Source organism: Mustela erminea, chromosome 19 (assembly GCF_009829155.1).
Source record: "Mustela erminea isolate mMusErm1 chromosome 19, mMusErm1.Pri, whole genome shotgun sequence".
Taxonomy (NCBI): domain Eukaryota; kingdom Metazoa; phylum Chordata; class Mammalia; order Carnivora; family Mustelidae; genus Mustela; species Mustela erminea.
In genome coordinates, this window is record NC_045632.1 from 45,209,016 (window position 1) to 45,222,288 (window position 13,273).

At 41.2% G+C, this 13,273-nt stretch overlaps 1 protein-coding gene across 1 annotated transcript in view; it reads left to right on the forward strand.

The window, feature by feature from the left end:
* The window catches only part of LOC116579026 (basic proline-rich protein-like), an 822,180-nt gene that overhangs the window by 133,717 nt on the left and 675,190 nt on the right, over nucleotides 1-13,273 (forward strand). The window contains exon 2 of the mRNA XM_032323799.1: nucleotides 1,994-2,056. The gene's annotated coding sequence lies outside the window, so the exon portion shown is untranslated. The remainder of the gene's footprint in view (nucleotides 1-1,993; nucleotides 2,057-13,273) is intronic.

A 13,273-nucleotide genomic window follows, 5' to 3' on the forward strand; every position in this document is an offset into this window, starting at 1 on the left:
CAACTATGTGAGAGGTGCCATCCAGGGCCATGGGGCCATTGTTGGTGGGGAAAAGTCTGTAGATCTTTACTGGAAAACTGCTAGAACTTAGTGTAGCTTTTTGTTTGTTTTAGCATTACAATTTTATTGCTGTTGTTTTATTCATCTTTATTGTAGCAAATCAGATAATATAGAGGTGTATAAATATGCATTAAAAAAACTAATGTTCCACTCTTTCTCTTCATTCCTATCACCCATTGTAATTAATTTTTTCAGTAATTTGATGGATATCTTTCTATTCCATTATTTTAGTGTGCACACAAACACACACACATGCACATGCACACAGTTTTTCCTTTTTTAAAAATTCTGTTATAGAAGCAAAATCCTGTAACGCATATTACTCTGAAATGTACTTCTAAAAACTTACTGATGTAAAAAGAACATCTTTCTAGACCATCTTATTTTTATTAAGTTCATAGTTTTCTATAGAATTTGCATAATGCAGCTACCCATTTTTGTATTCTTAGACTTTTAGGTAAATCAAAATTTTTTTCTACAATATTCAGATTTTGAGTAAACATCCTCATACATATTTTCTTATATATCGGCGATTTTATTTCTATTGAGTGGATTCAGATGTGATTATCATGTCAAAGTGTAAATGAGTTTTTAATCTTTTTATAACCATAGCTTGATTACTTTTCCAAAACATTGTAGCAATTTCTATTTTCTTCAGAAAAATACAGGAGTGCATTTGTTCCTATTATTATCCCCAGCACTAGATGTCATCAATATTTTTAAGTTTTGTCAAGAATGACAATAATGATGTGTCAATAATGGTACCTCATTATTGCTTTACTTTCAGTTACCTGACTATCCCCGGGGTTGGGCACTGTTCGTGCATTTATTAGACATTTGCATTTCCTATATTATAAATTCCCATTCCCATCCCTTTGCATGTTTTTCTTTTTTAAAGATTTTATTTATTTATTTGACAGACAGAGATCACAAGTAGGCAGAGAGGCAGGCAGAGAGTGAGAGAGGGAAGCAGGCTCCCTGCTGAGCAGAGAGCCCGATGCGGGACTCGATCCCAGGACCCCGAGATCATGACCTGAGCCGAAGGCAGCGGCTTAACCCACTGAGCCACCCAGGCGCCCCCTTTGCATGTTTTTCTATTGTGTTTTCTTTTCCCCTTGATATGTAGGAACTCTGTGATAGAAATAATAATGGTTTGTTGGTCATGTATTATAAGCATATATGATAAATCATCCTGCAGATATATGTATCTGCTTATTTTTACAATTTCCATCTTTGTCTTGCTTAGAAAACATCCCTTATCAACCTTTTGAATATGGTGCTCATCATAAACATGACTTGGATAAGCAAGAGTCTTTGAATTAGAGTCATGCCTATTAATGGTGCTTTGTGGCTACAGGGTAGCATTTCAGGATCTGGTGCTGCCCCCTGGCAAAGACGTCACCTGCATTAGCCTTTTCCATCCCACCCCCCTCCCTGATTTTAGTGGAGACTTACTTGCTAGCCACAGACCTTGTGTCCTATCGTCAATGCCTGGGATCCTCCTGCTGGAAAATGTGTGGGATATTCCAAACCACAAAGTAAGACTACTGAAAGATGTGGTCATTATAAGACAATGCAGCATTTCCTAACATCTCTGGGCCATATCTCACTGTGGGAAACATCAATAGCAAAGCATCCAGAGTTTGGCAGTGAGCACCCTGGCTCACCCCTTCCCTATAGAACTGCGTCTCGATTGCCTTTGCTTTGTTGCTCTTTTTCACCCTCTTCCCTGAAGGGATTATTGGAATTGCCCAAGACCTCTGACACTTTGGTACTTCACCCTGGTAGGTGGATTTTCTACAGAATCAATTTGATGCAATTTTGCCATGTATCTTGCACCTAGAATCTTGTTGGGGTATGATTTCTGTGGTCCGGGGCGTTGAGGACTTTGGCATGTCCCTATGGTAATGGAGTCATTTGTTTCTCTTGACAGGACTAAAGGACTGTCCTTCAAATTCATAAACAAGGACGACTGCTGACCGGGGCAGACTATTAGGTGAGTTTCTCAAAGGATGAGGATAGTTAGGAATTTATAGATTGTAATGAACATTTTCCCTGTTCTTATGACTGAGCTGTTAGAGAAAGCTAGAACATTAGAGCAGAGCCACAGGAAAGTTTGGGCTGGGAAACTGAGGCAGAGAGAAGTAAAATGGATTCACACGAGTCTCTTCACACATTACTATACATTAGTAGTCTTTGTGGGTTTAGGATAGCCACAGACACAACAATAACAGGTAAATAGAAATAGGTTCAAATGGACACATCTCAGTATGTGTATTATCCTATCAGTGGGACACAGGCCAAGTCCAGAATTATTGAAGGTAATTCAGAGCCACAGTTCAGAGCCACAAGACCATCTGGATCTCTCCATTTTACAGCTGGCGAGATGGAAACATGGGCAAATAAAGTGATGTGCCCCATCTTAATGTAGTAATTGGCAGCACTGTCAAAACTTGAATCCATATGTCCTGACTTTCTGGTCTCAGTCCTCTCTCTACTGCCTCGTGCACCTCCTGGTTGATGTATGTAGTTGCAGGAGTAATTTTTTTCGGTGAAGAGTAAAGATTGAAGACCAGCTCTTTTGGGGGACCAGTATCTATTGGGGGATAGGATTTATTGCCACTCTCATATATATCCCTTTAACCTGCCTCCCAGCCAAGGAGGATTATGTTGTCTTGTTGCTTTATTCAGAAAATGTGTATTGGTCATTTCCGATGCTAGGGGCTTAATAAATATGTGTGGCAGTTCATTCAGTGTTGAACTGATTGCATTGTTAAGGTACCAGAGGTGGGGAGCTGAGCAAGTGACTGAGCAAGTTCATTTTACCAGTTAGGGTAGAAGATGCAGTACCCTGAAAATATACAAATCCGTTCTTAACCGTTCCGTTAAAAACATATGCTATATAATTGAATATAAGTACAAATAGAAGACACCTGGTACAGCTTGTTCCAACTTCTCTTTTATTAGAATCTAAGTGGTAACATTCATTTCCAGGCAGTGTCACTGATGTTGGTTTTGTTCATTATTAGGATGTGGTAGTTATTGCACTCTGAAAGGAGAAGCCCTGGGTTTATAACTGCCAGGACTGGCAAGGGACTGAAGAATGACACACACCAGCTTATGCCCTTTTATAGAGTCAGTGTGTCAGAAATCATCTTCAGGAAGCAGAGTGTCCCTTCCCTGTGGCTTGTGTTCCCAGGAGGAGGATGGACACTTTTTCTCCTTTGGCTGTAGATAATAGTATGGACTTGAGCCCTGAAGATGCTGTCTGATTTTGGACCCTGATTTGGGGCCCAGGCGCTGCTGGAGGTGGGCAACTGGGAGGCTGATGTTGTTGTGGCCGTGGGCCCCGTGAAGACTGCTGAGAGAGCACCAGGGCTGGTGGGCCAGTGGGCCGGTGGGCTGGTGGGCCGGCGGGCCAGCGGGAGCTCTGACGTTTCATTATTCCGATTGTAAATGGCATGATGAGGATTTTTGGATGGGCTTCAGAACAGGTGGAAAGAGAAAAAAGGCACAATGTAAATTACAACAATAATTTATAAGCTACCGTTGAGCACACTCACACCATGATCACAGTCCCTAATAAATACATTCCTGTGACTTATGAGGCTATAAGAATCCGCTCACTGATTATTTCGGCGTTAAGTTGTTGCTGTTATTATTACCGTGCATGTTTGGTAATGAAGAGCAAAAATCAATATTGGGGTGTTTTGATTCTTTTAATAAGGAGAATAAAATTCTTATCCTTTCCTACATCCTTTACACCTTAACTAGAAACAGTTTCAAAACCTGGAGATCGAAGATTGACTTTGGAGTTTATCCTTTTCTATTTCCTGATCTGCTGGGGGAGGTTTCAAGGCAGACCTGTAGTCATATCAAGTCACTTTCCTGTGTTCTTTTTCCTCCTGGGAGTAAGGGAGAGGCTATTTTGTTCCCTCAGGAAGCTCTGTGTGGAGTGTTAGCTGTCTCAAGGGGAGCCATGGAAGCAACAGGTCCATAAGGAGTCTATACCACGTTCCTAAGCAAAAGGAGCATCTCGCCTCCCTTATCCACCTTTGTGGATGAGAATGCTGTGCTAAAGGGAAGGAAGGTCAAAGAAATCTCCCCCAGTTCCAGTTCTATCACTAGATGCTTTATAGCCAACATAAATGTCGTTTGCTATCACAATATGGGCCTACTTGAGAATTCGACTCTGGGCTTTTTTTTTTTTTTTTTTCCATTTACACCTAAACAGTATCTTATCATTTTCAAAAACATTTTTGTTGCTTTTTCTCATTTAATCATTGTATCATTTGAAGTGGCTATTAGTCATTGCTGTTTTCAGGTGAGGAGACTGAGGGTCAGAAAGGAGGTGGGTTTCTTAAGGTTGCCTGAGTATGGGGGGGATATAGATCCAAGTTTCCTATAAGAAGAGTATTATTCCCACTTCTCCGGGTTGGTGCCTCTGGAGTAGCACAGCATTCACCGGGGGTCTAGACAGGGGCTTGCTTCTACATTCTCCCACAGAATTTAAATAGACACATCAGATTCAGTGGAAACTTTGAAGAATCTTGGTGCTTAGATCAGGTTCCCTTGAGGGAACGGTAGACAGAGAGAGAAATTGCTGTATGCTGGGAGTATGTTTCTGATTACTTAATATTAGCAGACCATTTGTAACTCAGACATCAGGTACGGTTTTAGTGTCCTAAAATTCCTAGAAAAGTTGGTTAAGCTCCTACCCCACTCCAGATACGTCCCATGTAAATACATGGCCCTTTTCAATGCTTTATAGATTTCCAAAGGGCTTATGCATCCTTGTGGTTGCCTTTGGCCTGCAAGCTCCCACTTCTGTGGAATGAGTTCATCTGGGAAATTGTCTCAGGGCTCCTCTTTTGTCTAGGATGTATGATACAGCTAAGGAATGTGGCTGTCTTCCTTTTCCTTCAGACCAACCACTCAGGCAAGGAGTGTGTATATGTGCGATATATAGAAGGCTACTGATGCTTTGGTAGGGCAGGGATGTTTACACATCACCCCTTGGGTCCTTTTTCAACTTTCCTGCCATTTTCCAAGACTCCCTATACTCTTGCCCTTCTTTCCTCACTTGTCCCTCTGCCCCAAATTCGTATCTTTTCTGAATGCATTTCAGTGCATTTCAGTTTAGCTGCTTTCTTTATTTCCTTCTGACAAAAGCTCTGAGGGTCTCACCTTCTCTGCAAGTGCCTTATCAAGGATATTTTCCTCAAAAAGGCTGTTCCCTAAAAGGAATTCTGATGCCAGCTGAGGCCATGTTTTCCAAACTACTGCATAAATAAATAGTTAAACAACAAGCACAGGAACTGAGTCTTGGATGTACATTGGAACAGTGGTAGCTGTGATATTAATATCTTACAGATATTGAAAGTTTTCATGTTGCCAGCATGCTTTGTCTATATATATTAGTGTATTCTATCCATAGAGTAATTCCTATGATCCTGATTTTCAGATGAAGAAACTGAGGGTCACAGAGAGCCAGGAAGAGTGTGCAGGTTCCCTGACATTTTTAGAGCTCTTTCCCCACCATGTCAGTATAGGTCTAATTCTATTCCAGTCTATACTGCCACACTGGTTGACTTCGGTGTTTTGTTGTCACACAATGAATCAAACTTGAAAATTTCAGCCATCTCTGACTTATATTTGCTGCTGGACTCCATGGATCTTAAGCTCTCAGGAACTGACTTTTTGGTTTTTGACAGCCCTAAGCATTCAACCACCCTAGATCCCCAGCCTTTTGGAAACACTGTGCAATGAAGGCTGTGCCTCACAGGACCAGGTTATGAGGCCATGTCACATGTGTAACCTGCTTCTTTAAAACTTGTGGACTATTTCTCTCTGTGTTCATTGACGGCTACAACCAGCCTGCATGGACATTGTTTAGTTGTTTGTTTGTTTGTTTGTTTGTTTTCCTATGTAACATTTCTTCAACCTGGAAATGCTTTATCATGTGACTCAAGGACATGTTTTGGCCCCAGCAAGGCAGGGGTTAAAGTGATTTTACCCACAGGATGTCATGAAACAGCTGTGAGGCAGTTTTTGGTCCTCTTCTCCATGTCTTTATGTAGTTGTCCCTACTCTCTCTCCCAAGTATGCATTATCTGGACCATTATGGAACCCATCAGCAGAGGGGCCATGACCTCTGGCTGACTTTGGCCTGCTAATGCCCTGCCATGCACTCCATTTACTAGGATATGTAGAGGTGGCTACAGCCTTCTGAGACCCTTGGACGCTTATAGCTTTGTCAGGCCCTTACCTCTTTTCAGTGGCATTGGGTGACTTCTAGATCCTGCTGGCATTTCTCTTCTCGGGTGACATGTGTGCTCACTCAGAAATGAAAACTCCAGAACTGTGGTTGGTCTGTCTTATTGGAAAACCTGTAATTTTCCACTGCTTGGCCTGTTTTCCTTGGATGATGGGCTCTAACAAGGAACAGTGAGAATATGAGGAAATTGGTTAATATCTTTGCTAGCAGCAACATTATTTTTTTATATTTTCAGGGGGTGGGGGCATCTAGAGTTGAATTGCCTTGATACTTCTAAGTCTCTCTTCTTATCTTTTAAACTTCATATTCATCCCTAAATTGACTATAGCTGTGCAAAATGTTTAATGGTTTTGGTAGTATTTTATAGTATTTTTGTTAATCTCGCTCTCTCTCTCTTTTTTTTTTTTTTACCCTGACCATGGGCACTAAAGAAAAAAATGTCAGTATGCTCTGCATTCAGAAGCAAAAGAAAATTAGATACCTGTTATGTAATATGCTCACAACATTATATAACAAGTCTTTCCACTGGATATAATGCTCCAAGCTGTTTTGTTCTCCATTTGCTGTGATTCATTTAAGTGTTGAATGTTAAACTGGTCTATTTACCAAGCTCAGAAATGTATCAGGTTGAACCCTATGAATTTGCTGATTATGTAGATCAAAGCACTAAGATACAGACAGTTTTATAGGGTCCAACTTGTAGCAGCAGCACTAGGGAAAAGCAGATTGGAGGCAAGAGGGATCACCCAGTGTCTCTCCCTGTCTCCAGGCAGGATTGCATTGCAGTCAGACTCAGAAGAACCTCTTAACTCGCACTTTTTAACATTTGTCGTCAATGAGTAAGATCCCTTCTACTGCTGAGGGTTAGTTAAGGGGTTACTATCATTATCAAAGCAGGGAATGGGTCGTTCTGGAAGATCCACTGAAGTGTCAGTTATGTCTGCTCTTTAAGATCCTAAAGTATATGTCACACATTGTGTCTCTTAGTAGCATGATTGGGTTTTTACTTTTGTATTTTTTTATTTTTAAACAACTATTAAATTTGGGTATATTTCTCTTTTAAAGGGAGATTTTAAGACATTTTTCCAGTTTATTGGGATATAATTGATAGGCATCACCATATACATTTAAGGCGTACAGTATAATGGTTTGACTTGGATATATTGTGAAATGATGACTGCTGTGAGCATCCATCATCTCATGTAGATAAAATAAAAGGGAAAAGCATACAAAATATCTTTTTTTCCCTTATGATGAAAACTCTGGATCCACTCTCTTAACAACTTTCCCATATATTACAGAGCAGCGTTAGCCTCAGGCATCATGTCGTACATTATATCCCTAGTACTTACTTATCTTAAAACTGCAAGTTTGTAACTGGCTGCCTTTCCGCAGTTCTCCCCCTACACTCTCACTCCTGCTATACACAAATCTGATCTCTTTTTCTGTGAGTTCTCTTCTTCTTTTGGATCCACATATAAATGAGATCATACAGTATTTGTCTTCCTCTGAATTCATTTAGTATATAGTGCCCTCAAGGTTGGTCTGTGTTACTGCAAATGGCAGGATTTTTCTTTTTTTTTAATGGCAGAATAATATTCCATGGAGTGTCTGTGTTTGGGGGGGGGGTTCGCATTTTTTTTTTTTTTAATTTATCAGTTGATGGAGCTTTAGGTTGTTTCCATGTCTTGGCTATTGTAGTGCTGCTGTGAACTTGGGAGTGCAGATAGCTTTTCAACTGAGTGCTTTCATTTCTTTTTGATATATTTGATTGGGATTTTAACAACATGGAAGGATTTTTTATTCCTTTCACCTCCTGCCAACCAAATATGCATTTCCATGTTCACCAGAAAGCAGCGAAGTCTGGCTCTGATTTGCAACCTGCTGGAGACTCTCTCTCAGATTTTAGCCTCGAACGTAAAAATATAAGTTGTTAAACAGCTTGCTTGGCTACCTTAGGAGGTGGCTCCTCTAAATGAAGAGATCGAATCTGCTTTACTCAAGCAATGAGATTTCCAGACAAAGCAAAGTCATGGTGATAGCCTCTGGACTCTAGGTAGAGTTCTCAGCATGTATATCAAAGCCAGATGCTCAGGGTGTGTGCCCTTCCTCCCAGACTCCTCACTGTGTCAGAGCCTGCAACTTCTCCCCACTCCCACGGGCCCTTGGCCAGCAGTTCATGACACCCAGAGGTTTTAGCTCAGCACGCATGTTTGCTTAAGCCAGTACCTTTTCCAAGCACTGAGCTGGACTTACTCGTTTGTTGCCTGTAAAAATGTAGCCACCCAGTCCTGGGTGTGTTCACTGTAGCATGAGTTTTAGGTACTAGATTTTTTTTGCAACAAAGAGCATGAAGGCAGCCTCTTTTCATTTGTCTAGGAACTGAACTCAGAACTTTGTACACCATGATGTTATTCCAACCCAAAAGATACAGGGTTTGGTTGTGGGCTATATGATAGGAAATTTTATGCAATATGTAAACTCTGCTTAAATGGGATAAAAACACCCAATATAGTTCTTGGCCCCCTACAGACTTCTTCCAGATGCCAAAACGGCATAGAATAATTAGCTAAAAAGGAAAGAGGAGAGGCTTTTGGGTCAGGAGACCTACGCTCAGGCCACTTGTACGTGCCTGACCTCAGGCCACTATTTCATAGCTTCTGTTCCCATTTGCAAAGTGGGGTCCCTGTACCACTCAGGATTGTGCCGTGTGCATAAAATGCAATTGTGGGAGCAACAGTGCTTTGAATAAAGGCTGGCAGAACCTAAAGGTATTGGTATCTTTTACCCTCCAGGTCTAATTCTTATTAGACTTCAGATGTTTTTCCATAATCAGACAAAAGGTTAGGCTAATATGTCTTAGAAGTGGATGTTTCCTAAAATTGATGAGCAGCTCTGAGGCTCCACCAGGGTCTTACCCTTTGGGAATCAGCTGTGGCAGTAAAGGGCTTAGAGGGGTTTGTGGCAGGCTGGGGTCCCCTATTATAGAAGACACCCCTTCCCCACAAGTCCTATGTCCCCTCCCTTCTTCAGCTTGTCATTAATGAGGGAACTTGGTCCAAACCCAGTGTTCCAGGGTCTGAGGAAAGCCATAGCCTACGTAAATCATTTTCCTGTGGCCTTTAACCTAAAAAGATTACATTTCAGGGGTGTGGGGTAGAGGAGGGTGAGCAGCAGAGGACCAGCCTACTGTCAGAGGACAAAATCAAATTTTGTATGTGATGTTGCTGCGTTAAATGGGCCAATCTTATGTCATGTAACATGTGAATAATGGCTCTAGCATGTGATGTCAAAATTTTCCACACGTCTCGTAAATAAATCCAGCCACACCCCTCCCCCACCCACCACCCAAAGGCTATCCGTTTTTGAACCTCAGCTTGCATCCCAAATTAAGAATGCGTTCAGATTCAAGGTTAAAGGTACAGTGTCCCCTTTCAAAAGGCACATGTCAGTGTTTCTGCTGAGAATGATAAATAACATTTGAAACAGGCTATCAATTGTCAAGACTCTTCCTCCCTACCTTCCATTTTTCCTCTTCTTTTTTTTTAAACTTAACTTTGCTGGTTAGTTCTGATGCTTTGGAAAGAATAGATATTATGTTAGGCCAACACTGGATGGGATTTTCTTTAAAGAAAACCACTTGAGATCCCTAGGGGAGAAAAATTCCACAGTCCGATAGCCCAGTGGCCTTCCAGAGTGAAGGAGCTACATACAGCGTAGCTACAATTAGTATTGGCAGCAGAGCCAAGCCAAGCACTTTTTCTAGCAAGAAGCCTATATTCTTTCGAGACCTGTCCATTCGCATGGAGATACCACGCACAGATCTGACATTAGTCAGAAAACCTGAAACTCTGTTGTTGTTTGCCAGGGAGATGCTTCCTTTTCGTTATTGATTGTGACCAACACAGGTGACTTTTGGAAATAAGAATCCAGACTGTCCTCGAGTCCAGCACATTGAGTATCAGCCGTAAATGTACAGGGGGATTTTCCTACAAAATCCAGCCTTGTCGAAAGCTCCTTTGTTGAAGCAAAACGGCCTCTTTATTTCCTCTAAAGGACAGAATGCTTTTTTTTGTTTTGTTTTTCCATATTCCAGAGGGTCAGGAGGAGGCAAGGCGCATGATGGCTGAGAACCAGAGCAAAGAAAAGGAGGGGAATTTGGCTTGATTTTCTTAGAGGCTCAAGTCCCCTTGTCTGCTCTCTTGGTCCCTCCCTTCTCCCTGCACCTCACAAACAAAGGCAGCATCATTCTCAGATAATGCCGCGTGTGTCAGAAGCGAACGTTCTGGGAATGTACATGGTGACCTGCTCTGTGTAACAAACGTCAACCCCAAACCATACAGAAGTCGCTACATCTGTTTTGGCTTTGTTCGCAGCACAGAGGGGAGGGGGGTGCACTCCATGGTCAAGGGCCAAACTACATGTCATATTTCATTACCTTCATTAGCTACTACAGAAGGCTGCATTCAAAGAAAACGTTGGTATTAACTCTTGAGCCGCCAGCCTTTTCTGACAGTCATTTTCACCTTCACCCACTACTTGCCGATCACTGTGCATTCATGCTGTGGGCTCTGATTTAACTAAACTGTAAATCAGTCCTGAGGTCCACGATTTCACCTTCCTAAAGGAGGCAAGCTACTGTTTTATCCTAGGTAGCTACTTACAGGACGGCAGAACATCTGGAACCTATTAGGGCAAATGCTAGTGTAAACCCAATGGGGAAAGCGTATTTAGAATTAATAAAACTTTCCCTTCTTGTTTTGTCCGCAGTTGTCTTTTTCTTTCCTTCCTCACATTATTTCTGTGATTTAGTATTGCCAGCTCTGTTTCTGGTGGCTGAAGTGAAATAAGATGATACTGATGCCTCGCTCTTTTCGGAGAGCTTTTCTTGTGATGACATCAGTGGAGCCTCGCAGTCACGGTCCTTGGACATAAGAACCCATTCCACCATATTCATGTTGTCTTTCTTAAGCTGTACTTTGCACTTACTGAAATAAAAGTGGGTACAAGCATAAAGTAGATCTTGATAATTCAAGGCTGTAAAAGTGGTCTGTTTTCATGCTGCATATTGAATGCATCATGATTCTATTTTAAATCCTCTATGGCCCATATGTGCTGTTACTTAATATTATGAAGAATGGCCAATCGGCCAGCATAGGTCAGAACACACCTGGACTGTGGAATTAGAGGTCTGGAATTTGATTCTTCGTCCTGGCTCTGCTATTGATTTATCTCCTGGTATCAGACAAAACTCATGCCCTTAATTCTTCCATCTGTAAACTGTGGCTCATTATACCATTACAAGGGTTCTAGGAGTTCAAAAGATTTCATTTGAGGACACTCCTAAAAGCCGTAAGAGGACAATACTTTAGAATACAGCATTTGGAATACAATAACATTTCTTTATTTTTATTACTAAACCAGTAAGTTGCATGTGTAGTTTCAGACCAACAACATCATTATCACATAAGAACTGGTAGAAATGCAAATTCTTGTCCTGAAATCTTGGCCTGAATGTACCTACTGAGTCAGAAACTCTGTGGTGCAGGAATTCTGATGTACCCTCAAGTTAGAGACCTGCTGATCAGTACATTTGGCTTCTAATCCAGAAGTTAAATCCACAGAGCTCTCTAGCCCCAAGTATTGAAGTGGAAGCTCAGCTCTCCAAGGATTGAAATGTTACTTCTGAACACCTCTCTAGATCTGTAAGTAACACGGTTCCTCTTTCATTCTTATTTGTGGGCAGTGCCGAAACAAAATTGCTTTTCTGGTTTGGAGATGCGTTTCATGATTTGGCTGAACATTATTGACTTGCTAAACTCCATAACGCACTTTGTAAGCTGGTGTCTGTCTCATGGCATTTTGGATACAGTTTAACCTTACAGGAAAATAAATTTATAATGAAGATGGACTCCCACCAGCAGAGTAAAGGCATTAAGCTTAGATTTGGGACTCAAATGTACACAGAGAAAGAATGATGCCATAGAAGGCATCTAGAACTTATCTGGAGTTGGGACACTAATACAAACATAATTTGCACATTATCCACTTGGAGGCAGAAAGAGTGAAGTGGAAGAGAATAGTGTTCATGGTCAGAAATGCTATGCTTTCTTTGGTGCGTCCCACATGTCCCTCTTTCACATTTTACAGGAGTTGTTGTAAAATAAAAACTAACCATGCAGTGGACACCCAGATATGTGATCTAGTTTGGTAAATCAGTAGCACTGTGTAAATTCTAAGTGCAGGAGCATCCGCTATAGGTTAGCTTTTAGTATGTATCTGTGTCTAATGCTCCTCTGTGCCTATAATGCCTTTTTTTTTCCCCCATAAAGGAATGAAAAATTATACTCTCTCTCTCATCTCCTTTTGGTATTTCAGGTTTCCCTAAGATTCAGGACACATTCGGAATCTGAGAGAAAGGCCACCAATTAGGACGATTTTTTGGTTCCCATTTTTAACCTCAGACCAGCCAACTCATTTCTCCCTCCTTTGAATTTGTCCCTAAGTTCGGTCCTACAATGAGACCTTTTGCATGGCAAGTTTAAGCCTGGAGCAAATTTTTATGGCTGAATTATAAACCCTTGAAAATAGGGGTTTATAATGGAAACGCTGACACAACCTTAACTCTAGCAGTGAGAGCGCAATGTAATAATAAATGAGGCAGAACAGCAAAGTGCTGCTTTTAATTTATCATTTAGTAGAAGAAAAAGGCCTTGTTTACTTCTTCTTTTTCATCTTCTTCTCTGCTTCCAAGACTTGCAACCATTATTTTGAAATGTATTTTATAATAAAACTCAGTGGTTATGTTGCCTAGGGCTTGAGTCCATTTTTGAAAGGGAGAAAGAGAGAGAGAGAGAGAGAGAGAAATTTTTGAGGCCTGAGAAGCATATTCTGTTGACTGATTATGTTTTGACGGCACAGTTGCTGCCTGGGATG